At 46.2% G+C, this 13,270-nt stretch overlaps 1 long non-coding RNA gene across 6 annotated transcripts; it reads right to left on the bottom strand.

The window, feature by feature from the left end:
- Nucleotides 1-320: 320 nt before the first annotated feature.
- On the bottom strand, nucleotides 321-12,724 carry LOC309868998. 6 transcript variants are annotated; one of them, XR_014313912.1, is made up of 7 exons: nucleotides 11,729-12,724; nucleotides 11,238-11,332; nucleotides 8,752-8,859; nucleotides 5,900-5,967; nucleotides 3,722-3,966; nucleotides 2,543-2,897; nucleotides 321-1,466 (listed from the first exon to the last, which is right to left on the bottom strand). It is a non-coding gene; the product is annotated as an uncharacterized lncRNA (long non-coding RNA). The 6 variants fall into 6 exon arrangements; XR_014313915.1 differs by having other exon boundaries at nucleotides 5,900-5,964; nucleotides 11,238-12,724; XR_014313917.1 differs by having other exon boundaries at nucleotides 11,238-12,724.
- Between the last annotated feature and the right edge of the window lie 546 nt (nucleotides 12,725-13,270).

The following is a 13,270-nucleotide window of genomic DNA, read 5'->3' on the forward strand; positions in this document are numbered from 1 at the left end:
GGAAACTGCCTCTTCACTGCCCTATTCTATTCGTGGGAAAATGGGAACTAACACAAGTCCTCCCAGAAAGAAACTGGCAAGTCATTCCTTTTTTTTTTTTTTCCCCCTTTCACATTCAGGCACAATACGAGCCAAAAATCTAAGGCATGGAGAGAGGAGCAAGAAATGTCAAATCCAACCCCAGCAGGGATTTGTAAACTAAATTAAGATTCACATTCAAGGGGATACTTACTAGTTAACCTTTAAAAATGATGTAGAAGGACATTCTTAAGTTTGTGAGGTCATAAACCGTTTGTACCGTGTGATTTGCAAAAAAAAAAAAAAAAAGGGGATTTGATCATACACACACACACACCTAAAAGTTTGCACATGAAATCACCTCGAGTCCTTCTACCCAAGTAGCAAGATTATGTCCAAACTTGTTCCTCTGATATCCCTCCATCCCATTTCCACCAATGTTCCTCTAGGAGTTCTCTTAGAGGTGATTAAAGTTCAAGGTTTTTTGAACTCAAAGTTCTCAGGCTCGTGCTTAAAAACACCTGAAAACCAGGCTCAGCGACCATGGCCTCCATCCCAACCAAACACGACACCGTTTCCTCTTTTTTTTTTTTGAGACAAACTTACACATGTAGAAGAGCTGGAGAAGTGTACAAAGAATTACCTTTTTTCCTAAAGATTTGGTAGAAAATCACCAGTCTGATGGCACGTCGTCCCTGAATACTTCCGTATGGGATTCCTTCAATCAAGAACATTGTTCTGTGTAATCGTGGGTCGGCTTCCATCCAAGTCAGGAAATAAACACTGCTGTACCGCCGCAGTCTAGTCCTCAGCCTCAGCTGAGTTGTGCCAATTGTCCCAATCATGTCCTTTATGGCGAGACAATCCAGTCCAGAACCAGGTTACCATGGGCTGTATCTTGTCTCCTTCAGTCTGGGATAGCTTCTTAGCTATCTTCCATGACCCCTGACGTCTTTTGAACAGTTCAAGGGTAGTTATGTAGGAGGATGTCCCTCAGATTGGGGCCGTCTGTATGCTCTGACTTTGTTCAGTGGGCCCCAGGGTGGAGAAGGTAAGCTGTGAGAGAAACCGAAACAGGTTTCTGACTCACAGGTCCTGAAGCGAGTACATGGCACACCTGGAGGGTTCACACCGGGGGCTCAAGGCAGAGGACAGACAAAGATAGAGACAGAGCTTGGACCACATGCCTTTCTCAGACTCCATGGGTGTGGTGCTTTGGGGTCCCCCAGGGAGGACCATATCGCTTAGCGCAAACCAAAACAGTGGGTAGCTACCAAGGGCCCAAACTCCTTAGGTCTTTGGCTTGGCATGGGAACCCATTCCTTAGGGAAAGGCTGTTCAGATGTGTTCAGATGGGTTGCTGCTGTGGGAGAAAGTGAAAGGTGCTTTGACCGTTGCTGAGAATGTGTGTTCTTTCTGTGTGGGATAAAGAGCAGGCCCAGGAGTTGCTGAGAAACAAGAGGAAAAAGGCATTAAAAGGAAAAAAAAAAACAAAACAAAACACAAAAAAACAGAAACAAAAACCTCAGGGACTTCAGCCTCCCATTTGGAAATCATGTTCTCCTCCATTATCATTACTGACAAGGGCAAGGATGCCGGGCCTGCATTGCAGCTCTGGCTTTCAAACGCTGGCGAGGCCAGGAGAGCTTTCATCGGAGTCCGCAGGCACATTTCTGATGGGGCAGCAAAAGGAAGCTGGCCTTGCTAGCCCTGAGTCCTGCTGCCCCGCTCCCTCCGCCTCCTCCAGCTCCTCTCCAACAGCAATTAGCCAAGATTTCAGTAAGACTGAACTTTAGGAAGAGTGGGAGCCTGGGAGCCCCCTAAGCTTTTTTTTTTTTAATTAAGTTTTTATTGTGTAAAATACACATGTCATAAAATTCACCATTTTAACCATCTTTTCAATTGGCATTAAGTGCAGTCACTCTGTTGGCAGCCATCACCACTCTCAATCGCCAGCACTCTTTTCATCTTGTGAAACTGAAACTCCGGACCCATTAAATCATAACTCCCCTTTATTCCCTGCTCTGGCCCCTGGCAGCTACCATTTTTCTTCTGTCTCTGTGAATTTGATTACTCGAGATACCACATCTGAATGGAATCACAGAGTATTTGTCCTTTTATGATGGCTTAGTTCCCTTAGTGTCATGTCCTCAGGGTTCATCTGTGTTGTAGCATGGGTCAGAATTTCCTTCCTTCTCAAGGCTGAGCACCCCCACCCCCCCCCGGAGCTCTTAAAAGTTATGTAACTATATATGTCTTCTGGGGCTGCCACAGCAAAATACCACAGACCCGGCGGCCAAAACAACAGATACTGATTTCCTCGCAGTTCTGGAGGCTGGAAGTCCAAGATCAAGGTGTCATCTGGTTTCCTCTGAGGCCTCTCTCCTTTGCTTGGAGGTAGCCACCTTCTGGCTCTGTTCTCACACGACCTTCCATGGGGTGCATCCATCCTTGATTCAGATTTCCTCTGTCTGGTTCACCTCTCAAATTGGATGAGAGCCCACCCTAATTTTAACTTACTTACCTCTCTGAACGTCCAATCTAATAATACAGTCACATTCTGAGGGACTGGGGTTTAGAGCTTCAACATATGATTCTGGGGACACACTTCAGCCCATAACCTTCCTGAGAAACACATTTCCCCTCATGGCCCCCCTTCTGGGTGCTGGTTTGGCTTATGCCCATGAAGCATGTGGCGTGCACTGGAGCACAACAACTCCTCTGTGGGACCCGCTGGCATCCTTGCTGTGTTTTCCCACATCTTCGTGTGTGTCCTTCTAGCACCTACTGGGTGCTCACTTGACAACGTGTGTTATGCTTCCATCTTGGGTTGAGTGGGGGCTGAGGCAGCTAGTGGAAGAGGACTCAGAATCACCTCACTGTGGGAGAGAGATAAAACACGGAGGCAAATGCAGACTTCATCTGCCAAACGACCCTGCCCCAGCTGACCCGGGATGACAAAACTGACTCAGTTCATGATGAATTGTCGTAGCGGTTACAAGTGACTGGGTGCCAGCCCTTGAACCAGCCTTTCTGTAGGTATCCCATTTAACCCTCAAGTAGCTAATATTCTCATCCTTACTGCTCAGATGAGGAAACCGAGGCCCACAGAGTTTATAAGTAGCTTGTCGAGTCATGTAGATTGTGTGTGCTAGAGATAGTATTTAGGCCCAGAAGTTCCGCGAGGTGAGCCAAACAGCCTCAGAAGACAATGGCATAAAAATTACTTATGCCTGTGAATAACGATGATAAAAAACCACTTATATAATAATGGGGTATGGTGAGAGGATTGGATGCAGGCTGTTTTTCTTTCATTTAAAATTCTCCACTTCTTGGGGCACCTGGGTGGCTCAGTGGGTTAAGGCCTCTGCCTTTGGCTCAGGTCGTGATCCCAGGGTCCTAGGATCGAGCCCCACGTCGGGGCGGGGGGGGGGGGTCTCTGCTCAGCAGGGAGCCTGCTCCCCCCTCTCTCTCCTGCCTCTCTGCCTGCTTGTGATCTCTGTCAAATAAATAAATAAATAAATCTTTAAAAATGAAACGAAATAAAATTCTCCACTTCTTCAATTGTGTCTGTGACATTTATTATTTTTGTTTTAAGAAAAGACTTTGCATGTTGAGGTGCTTCTCCCTTGAGGATGAAAACAAAATCATACATACTTCCTCTCTGGTGTTGTCCATAAAGAGTTGTCCTGTTTGTCCTCACCTGGGATTTTAAGAGCAAGCAGCTCCCTTGGTCCTCATCAGTAATAGATTTTTGAAACATGAAGCTTTTTTCTTTTAACTTTTTGCTCTTCTCTTTCTCCATCTCCTCTTTTTTCTCCTTCTCTTTCTTTTTAAAGCAACACATGTAAAAGAGTTTGTACCAGCTTATCCTTGGAATATGTGTGTTGCAAGCTCTGGGTCCATCATGTTCCAAAGTGAAGATGGATATCTTGGATTTGAAGAGTTCTGAGAAGAATCACAGAGGGCTGGGTTGTTTTGTTTGTTTTCTCAAGCTCTGAAGGCAGTAAGAAAACCCTAACTTCATCACACTCTCCCTTCCAAACTGATTTCTAAGTTGTTCTAAGAAATCAGTCAAGTCCTGGTTGCTGGCGGGGGGCGGGGGGGCGGTGGTAGGGAGAGGTGGTGGGATTATGGACACTGGGAAGGGAATGTGCTATGGTGAGTGCTGTGAAGTGTGTAAACCTGGCAATTCACAGACCTATTTCCCTGGGGCTAATAATACATTATATGTTAATAATAAATAAAAAATTAAAAAAAAAAAGAAATCAGTCAAGTCCCTATAAAGGACAGCAAGAAAATCCCTCCAGCCACACACTGTCTAACTTCCTGGTTCCATTAAAACAACTGCCTTTTTCATAAATAACTTCTGGTGTCTTTGCCCTAAACCTTGGACAGATTTTGATCTGGAATGATCAAATTCATATGAGATGTAGAACAGCAGGCGTAATTAAATATATCCTCGATGCTCTCCACCAAGACCCAATCTTACTTTGTAGCTTGACCTAGATCTCAGTGACATCTCCAACTCACTCACCATGTCAACACCAAACTGGCCGTGAAACCAGTTACACAGCACTGTCTGAGTCACGTGGGTCTCCACACTCTGCACTGGGGGACCACCGTGCCAGCCACAACTGTTTGCTTAAAGACATCTGATGTGGGCTGGACTTAAAGAGGAGACTGTGAGGCAGCCTGGGCTAAGCATGTGGCCCCGCTGGAAAGCATGAAAGCAACGCCCAGAAAAATAAAGAGAAAGACAGGTAGGAAGAAGAAAATAGGGAAGAGAGGGAAGCAGAGACAGAGCGTGTCCTAAGCAGGGAAGAACTGCTAAGTACAGAACAATGGTTTTTCCTCTTTAGAGGAGACCACACTCCAGTAACTGGAGTTGCTATGGTTTCCTGAATGGTTTTCCAATTTTCCATGAGGCCTTAATATGTCACTTCTGAGATGGTTTTCTTTGCGAACTCACTGCATATAAGTGTATCTCTTTCAAAAACCACAACTGCTGAGGTATCCTTAAGTGTATCATCGGCTTGTGGTTCTTCTGGGTTTTTTTGTTTGTTTGTAAGTGGAAAAAGCCCAACACTTTTGTCTAAAAATGAATCCATAATTTTGCCTCCCAGACCTATTCTTTCTCATGGGTTGCCGACTTTTGATATCACTATTCCAATTGTTAGGTTTCTCCCATTACCTCAGTCTGTCTCCAGTATGTGGAATCTGTCAGTCCATTTGCCAGACCCAACAAATCTATCTCCATGATACAGCTCCAAAATCTCAGGGTTGGTAAATAATCCTCCCATAAAGGATTCCTCTCCCCATGGCACTCTTAGCAGACATTACTAATAGATCACCGCACTCTATCTCATGTCCCTTAGCAAGGCTAAAAGCAATAGTAGCTCTATTCTTTGAAGGCTTGTTATACTACATACTTACTGGGTATAAAACATTTATAGCTACTGGGCTAAGCATTTTGCATGCCTTAACTCATTTAATTCTCGTTAAAAAACAAACAAACCTGTGAAAACATACTATTGTTTTTTTCCATTGGACAGGTAGAGAAGAGGCTGAGAGAGAGGAGAGAAATATCCTGGCTTCTCCTCGCTTCCAGCCCTCCCGTCTTTCCCTATGGCCTCCCACTTACTGACTCCAGCTGCAGCCAGTTGGCAGGGCACTCAGAGAAATGTAGTTTGCAGGAGTCAGCTTCTTGCAGGGCTGAGCAAAGCGCAGGACGGGATTGGATCTGAGACCAAACAGAATGACTGGCAGGGGGCCTCTCCTGATTTCACAGCAGAAAGGAATGTGTCCTGACTCTGAAAACGCAAAGCATTCAATCCAGAAATTTCCTTCTGTACTTAACACTTTTTTATCGAATCGTTACCTATTTGCCTTTGTGTAGAACAGGTTCGCTGGTCTTTTCTTCTTTGGTCTGTAGGCTCTCTAGGTCTACTGGGAAGACACAAGTGGGAGTTAGTGTTCTCTTGTCATATTGCCTAACCCTGTGCTTTGCTCGATAAATATTTGTTAAGTGATGAATGATATTCAGTGCGTGTGCTCCTTCAGACTGAGGTGTGTCGTGGGGCCTCAGGGGGTATGCCAAGCCACAAGACAAACACCTTACAATGTCCTTGGAGAGTCCGTTTCGCAGTAGGGTAGGTAATTTTAACCATAATTTTTATATAAAAACAGCCAAAAAACGAAGTCAAATAAAATTTACATGGTTTTTTATAAAAGATAAACTAAATTCATTTAAAAATAATATGCTCTTCATGTATTCATTGTGTTTGCTTGTTTGTTTGTTTTCAACAAATATTGGCTGAGCTTATTCTATAAGCCAGGCACTGTTCTAGACAGACATGATGCCTGCCTTCAGAAATTTTACAGTATAGTGCAAGCATCAGCAACATCCCCTAGAGGACCCGAGAGCAAATGTTTTAGGCTTTGTGGGCCAAACATTCCTTGTCGCATGACTCAACTCAGGCAGTGTAATAGAAAATCAGGGCAAAGGAGGGCTGAATGGGAAGAAATCAGAGAGGGAGAGGAACCATGAGAGACTCTGGACTCCCAGAACCAAACTGAAGCCTACAGCAGGGAGGGGGGTGGGGGGATGGGGTAACCGAGAGCTGGACACTAAGGAGGGCAGGTGTGGTGATGAGCACTGGGTGTTATAAGCAGCTAATGAATCGTTGAACACTTCCACAAAAACTTATGATGTACCATATGCTGGCTAACTGAACATAATGAAAAAAATAAAAAGAAAGAAAAACCTAACTCAAAAAAAAAAAAAAAGAAAAGAAAAGAAAGGCAAAAGAAAAAGAAAAAGAAAAGCAGCCATAGGCAGGAGAGAAACAAGTGGGTGCTTTGGGTTGCAATAAATCCAGATCACAAAATCAGGCAGCAGGCTGGATTTGGTTTGCTGACCCTGCCTAGTGGGGAAAAATGACACCAAATAATGTATGATGCCACACTGTCAGAGAATTAACATACTACAGGGAAAACCCTGGCAGAAGTCACTCCATCCAGGAACAGGTCAGGCTCCAGGGGCGTGCACTCTGGACAGTCTCAGGGGGCCCACTCAGAAGGGATACTAGGTGGGTTTAATGGTCTCTTGTCATAGTCTGGATATTCTTTATCATTTTATTTTTGAATTCGTGAAGTCAGAAGGAACACGGGAGAGTAAGCAAGTATGGAGAGGCGCTATGCCAGGTGTCAGTGGACCCATGGGCCGACTCCAGCCTGCACGCAGGCCAGTGGGCAGCGCCAGCGGCTGGCCCCGTAATCAGGTGACAGTGGGCACCCCTGTGGCTGGCAGGAGCCCTGGGGGTTGACAGCAACCGAGCAGTAGCTGCAGTACCCGATGCCACAGGTGGCGGCAGCGGTGGCAGCCGTGGGGGAGGGGCCGCCCTGGGATGCACCCCGGAAAACTGGCTTGTGGCTTGCGTGTCCGTCCCCAGAGCCGGTCCTTGGAGCACCTACAAACATTAAGGGTCTTCTGGCACGCAGGTAGGCAAATCTGTCAGCAAAGTATTACAGAATAAGTGTTTGCAATGACGTTGTAATAATGGATATCCAGGAGTTATTAACATTGTTCAAAGAATTTAGAATTTCTAGCTTTGAAAACAGTTGCAGCATTGCAGACCAAATATCCATGGGCCGGGATATGGAAATTAATTTTAGAGCTGGTCCTAGTCAGGGCGCCTGGGTGGCTCAGTGGGTTAAGCCTCTGCCTTTGTCTCAGGTCATGATCTCAGGGTCCTGGGATTGAGCCCTGCATGGGGCTCTCTGCTCTGCAGGGAGCCTGCTTCCTCCTCTCTCTCTGCCTGCCTCTCTGACTACTTGTGATCTCTGTTGGTCAAATAAATAAATAGGATCTTTAAAAAATAAAAATTTTAAAAATAAAGATGGTCCTAGTCAACAGAATAATAAAGTACTATCTTCATAGAAAGTCTCAGATAAATCAACAATAACAAGGAAGATAGTCTTAATTTTCCTTGGATTTGAAATCCAGTGATAGAATGCATAAGGGGACATTTTGAATTATATAAAAATCATGAAGCTGCTTTTGGTTTCTTGTATGTCCTCCACAAGCTGCAGGAATCGTCAGAGGAAATGGCAATATTAAAATATTAAATTTGTATGTAAAAATCATATAATTAACACAAGTTCAATAATATAATACTACTTGACTAGTATTACCTATTATATTTATAAATAATATAAATTCACATATTATATTCAGAACATAAAAGTGATTTGTATGAAGAGTTCACTCTTTTTAGAAAAATGGATCCACAGCATCATTACCTCCAGATGTACTAAAACTCATATTTCAAAATAATTTATGAAAAATGTATCCCAGTGTTGTCACAGCATATAAAATATGCTGCCCCAGCCATAGTCGCCTCTGTAGATCTGATTTCAACTGTCAAAATTAAATTTATCAAAACGTTTTTGTGACCTTGCATTTACCAACGGCCACTAACATCACTTTTCATTGCATGAACTGAAAATGAAACTGCTGAGAGTAAAAATGTTTACAACCTAATGAATGAATATGTAGGAAAACAAACCAGAAAAATCTTGATATCATATCAATCCATATTATTTATTATATTATAAAAAATTATGACATCAAAATATGTTTTGGCCATATTGTTACTCCTATATCACTACTGTTTTTATTACATTTTATGAAAAATAAAATATTTTTAAAAGAAAAGCTTTATATTTTACCTTTGTCCTTTCTTTCCTACTTTTGAAACAAGGGGCCTGTATTTTCATTCTGCGCTGGGCCTCACAAAGGATGCGGTCACCACTCTCCAGGCATCAAGGCACACTTTCCTGGGAAAGCAGAAAGGCCCAAAAGTGAGAGGGAGCTTGTGGCACCAGACTGGAGTGTGGCCCCAGTACCAGCAGCATCACCGTCACCTGGGATCCTGTTAGATTTGCAGCCTCTTAAGCCCCGGCAAAAGACTCTGTGGGGGGACCACAGCAATCTGACGTTAAGCCCCCAGGGGATTCTGATGTACCCCCAAGTTTGAGAACCACCGCTGTCGGGGACTGAGAGGTGTGTGTGGGCTGGGAGTGTGCGAGGAGGCAGGACCAAGTCCTGAAGGCCATAAGGAGGCAATGGAGCTTTGAAAGCAGGAGTTAAAAGCAAAGTCCTTACACAGGTCACAAGGCCCTCAAGGTTCTGTAGATCTTGTCTTCCACCACTGTCTACCTCAGCCACAAAAAGCATCCTTAGACTTTCCATAAGGGAGAAATACACCTTTGCTGGGATAAATCATTGAGATTTCACGGCTTAGTTGTTACTGCACCTCAGCCTGGCCTAGCCTGCCTAGCCTTACTACTAAAGTCATTACCAAGAAGCAGTGATCGGGAGGAAACTCAGAAAAAATGAATCTTCTGAGTAATTCTATTATGAAGGAAGAGTATTTGGTAGTTGTAAGGAAGATCCCGTACCTTGTTCACAGCTATTAAGTATACAAAAATGCTACCAGCATAAAGTCCTGATGGTAAAACCCAGAAACCACGAGATGAATGCATAAAAGTAAACAGATAGGAGGCAGAATCTACAAGTATGGGCTATGAATTAGTCTGTCTGCGTTTGGAAACTCAGCTCTCCCACTTACCTTGAACAGGTTAATTAGCCCCTCTGGGCCTCGGCTTCCTCATAGGTAAAAAAGGATAATAGCATTAGCTACTTCACAGAATTGTTGAAGCGTTGGATGCTGTCAGGGGAGTCAGTCCCGGGTTCTAAGGGCCTGACATGTACTAACTCCTTAAATCTTCAGGGCAGCTCACTGAGATAGATACCATTTTATCCCCGTTTTATAGACAATGAAACATGCACAGAGATTAAGTTACTTGCCCAAGGCCACACAGCTAGGGAATAATGGAGCTGGGATTTGAACCCTCAATCTGATTATAGGGGCAGGGATGAATCGTGAGCTGGGAGTCAGGCAGACTTGAGGCAAATCTCAGCCCCAACACCCACCAACCGACTTTGAGACAACAGCTTAACTTTCGGCAGTCATGATTTCCCTCACAGTAGGAAAAGATTAAAAATATACATATACTTAAAATCTACATCAGGGTGGGCCAGTTGGGATAATGTATATAAAGTACCCCCAACTCCCACCCACCTGGCCCAGAGTAGACACTCAGTAAATGTTCGCTGTTGTTGTAATGATAAAGTTCTGCATGGACACAGCCTGAGCATGTGTCTGGAATAGGGTCATGATAAGGTGGAACATTTGGTCTTTGTGTTCTGCTCCCCACTGGAATTTATGGAAAGACCTATTTCAAAATCCCCACTCCACTAAGGACAACAAGGTAGGTGTGGGTGTTGGTGTTGGGGGTATGGGTCTGGGGGTAGGATGCAGCCTCAGGTTTGTGTCTACCTGACCCCACGGTAATATTGGTCCAGCTGCTGCCACCCCAGCTTAGAGACCTGTTTCTCCTGAGTGGCCAGTCTTGGTTTTACCTGATCGAGCAAAGCAGCAGAAGATCCAGGTGAAACAGGCAGCCAAAAAAGCAGTATTTCCCAGGGAAATGACACTATGGAACAATCCTAATTCATCAAGCATTTTAGGCCCTTCAGAAATGTTCGTGTTGTCCTGTCTCTTCAGCACTTCCTGTTTCTCTTTCACTTCCACCTTTTCCTCCTTCACAATGTGTATTTCCCTTTTTTCCAATCTTTCTCCTTCCTTCTTCTTTCCTACCCTCCTCCTTCCCTTCCCACCACCTCCCCCGGCAACTGGTATGGTTTTTCCCTTGTGTTGAATGTTCCCTGATATTAACTTAACAACTATGTCAGTGTACCCCCAAGTAAAATGTCACGTTGAATAAATAAAAACACATGACGCCCAGGTCAATTTGAACTGCAGATAAACAGCTAATAATATTTGGAGCATATTTACACACACACACACACACACACAAAAATTTGTTATCTTCCTGAAAGTTAAATTTATCTGGACATCTGATATCCTATCTGGCACCCTACCCCCAACTAACTGAAGCCCAGTGTGTTCCTAAAATAGCATTGGTCCTGTGAGCCAGTGGTTCTTGGAAATAAAAAAATGTTCCATACCTACTCCATGATAAGCTTTGTAACTCATAATTGAAAAAAGGCGAGTAACCAACCCTTGTTTGGGGTTGAACACCCCAAACAAGAAAGAGGATTTCATCTCTTGCTTTTATATGCTGCTTACATTTTCAAGCTGTTCCTCTCAGGGCAGCTGACTTTCTTGGGGCATCCATCCCCCAGCCCTGCCAGCCGCTGGGACACCCCAAAAGTTGGAAAAGGCTGTAGGTCAGAGAGCTCGGGTTGGGGTGGATTGTCAAACTTCAGTAGGAATGTCAGGCCTCTGTTAAGGGAAAAGGTTACTACTTCTGCAGTGGGGGAGGGGGAGCGGGTGAACCACCGGGTTTTTCTTTCCACATCCCATCTTTGCCTCTTACCTGCCGCATCTTCAGAGTGACTGGGGGGCAGTGCTGGGAGGGGTGGGCAGAAAATCCTCTCCCTTTCTGAGGACCCTTTGGCTCCGTTGGGGAGCGAGGCTGACAGGAGGGGCGAGGGCCGCAGCTCCCCCAGAGGCTGAGGTCGGTCCCCTCTGACCATTCATACCCCCCCCCCCCCCGCAGCCCTGTGGCCCTCCCGCCGGAGGGGTCTGAACAAACACAGCGAGCATGTGAAGGTCACCGAGTCGCAGGAGGCTGGCAGAGACGTGTGACCGCTCCCCGCGCCACTGAGAAGGAGAAAGGCTGCGGACGACATCCAGAAGCTGCGGGGTTGCCGAGGCCAGAGAGCACAGCTCCCCTTCCCCAGGGGGCCGGGGCGGCGGGCCCGCAGCCGGGCGTTGCCGGTTCGGAGCTCCGAGCTCCAGGCCGGGCTTTGTGCTCTCCCGGCTGGAGGCCCGCCATCCTGATTGAGTGAATTTCCAAGAAAGCAGTTGACAGGCTTGGCAGTGCTATTCCTGGAAATGTTCAATAGGCCATCTTCTGGCAGGGGCCGCCGCTGCCGGCTGGGTCGGAAGGGGAGAGCGCGTGCTCCGCGCCCCCTCCGCCCCGCCCGGCCCGTTCCCAGGAGCCCGGAGCCCCAGGCCCAGGCCGCCGAGTACCACCGGCTGCTGCCAGCCGGCCCGCTGCGAAGTGCAGCCAGACGCCCTGCGACTAGAAATCAGAAACCCCATCAGCTCCGGCGGGGGACTCTTGGCCACCGCCAAAGGGCACGGGGGACGCGGCTTTAACTCCTGTGGCAGTCCCAGAGGGGAGGCCAAGACTGTGGCGGAGCAGAGGACGCCCAGGCAACTCGGGGGGCTGGAAGCTGCCTCTGCGACGGAGCCCACTGTGGACCCCGGTTTCCGGGCCTCAGCACTGCCCGGCTGTGTGGGGCCGGATGCTTCCTTGCTGGAGCCTTCCATGCATTCTAGGATGCACACTTGGCCTCCAACCACTAGGAGCCCAGGAGCACCTCCACCTGTCTTCCCTCCCCCAGCTGGGACAACCAAAAATACCTGCAGACCTTGCCCTATGTCCCCTGGAAGGCCAAGTCACCCTGCTACACAGGAAAGGAGATGGGGTTTCTTGGGAGGGGGCGGTGACGCCAGTGACTACAAAGACAGTGACAGAATCTCAGAATCTGGTCTCCAGCTGAGCTCTGTGATGCCTGGCAAGTCACAGAATCCTTGGGCCTCAGTTTCTTTGTCTCTAAAATGGGAAGAAAAACAAAAGCAAATGCAGGGAGTGTGGCGATCAGCTGCGGTAATGCCCCCTCTTGCCCTCTGAGAGGTAGAAGGTACCACATACAACAGTGGAGCAGCCCAATCCCAATGGTGGGATCCTTCCCTGCCGCAAAGGGCGGGGCTCCCTTCCAAAGGAGAGAAGAGTTGAATACTGATAAAATTCCCAGGACTCTCAAATTAAAATAAACAAGTGCTTTAGAAAGCTTTTCTCTTTCCTTTTATTTCCCCTTCTGAATTCAAACAAGATTAAGAATGCTATGACTGCCTGAGGTTAATGAACTGATTTCCTTTTGTCTTCCTTGAAGGAGGATTTCTATTTTCTGTTTTAATCAACACCTGAGCAATTGTATCCCTCCAGTGAAAAAACAGAAAGGAAGGGAGCAGGATTGTGGTGGGGTCCTCTGTTTTTTCGCCTCACAAAATTAGTATCTTTTTATTTCTAATTAGTGACAAAAACTGATGAATGAAACGCCACAGCCTTCTAGAAAGATGCTGTTGCT

The sequence above is a fragment of the Mustela nivalis genome, assembly GCF_964662115.1.
Source record: "Mustela nivalis genome assembly, chromosome: 7".
Classification (NCBI taxonomy): Eukaryota; Metazoa; Chordata; class Mammalia; order Carnivora; family Mustelidae; genus Mustela; species Mustela nivalis.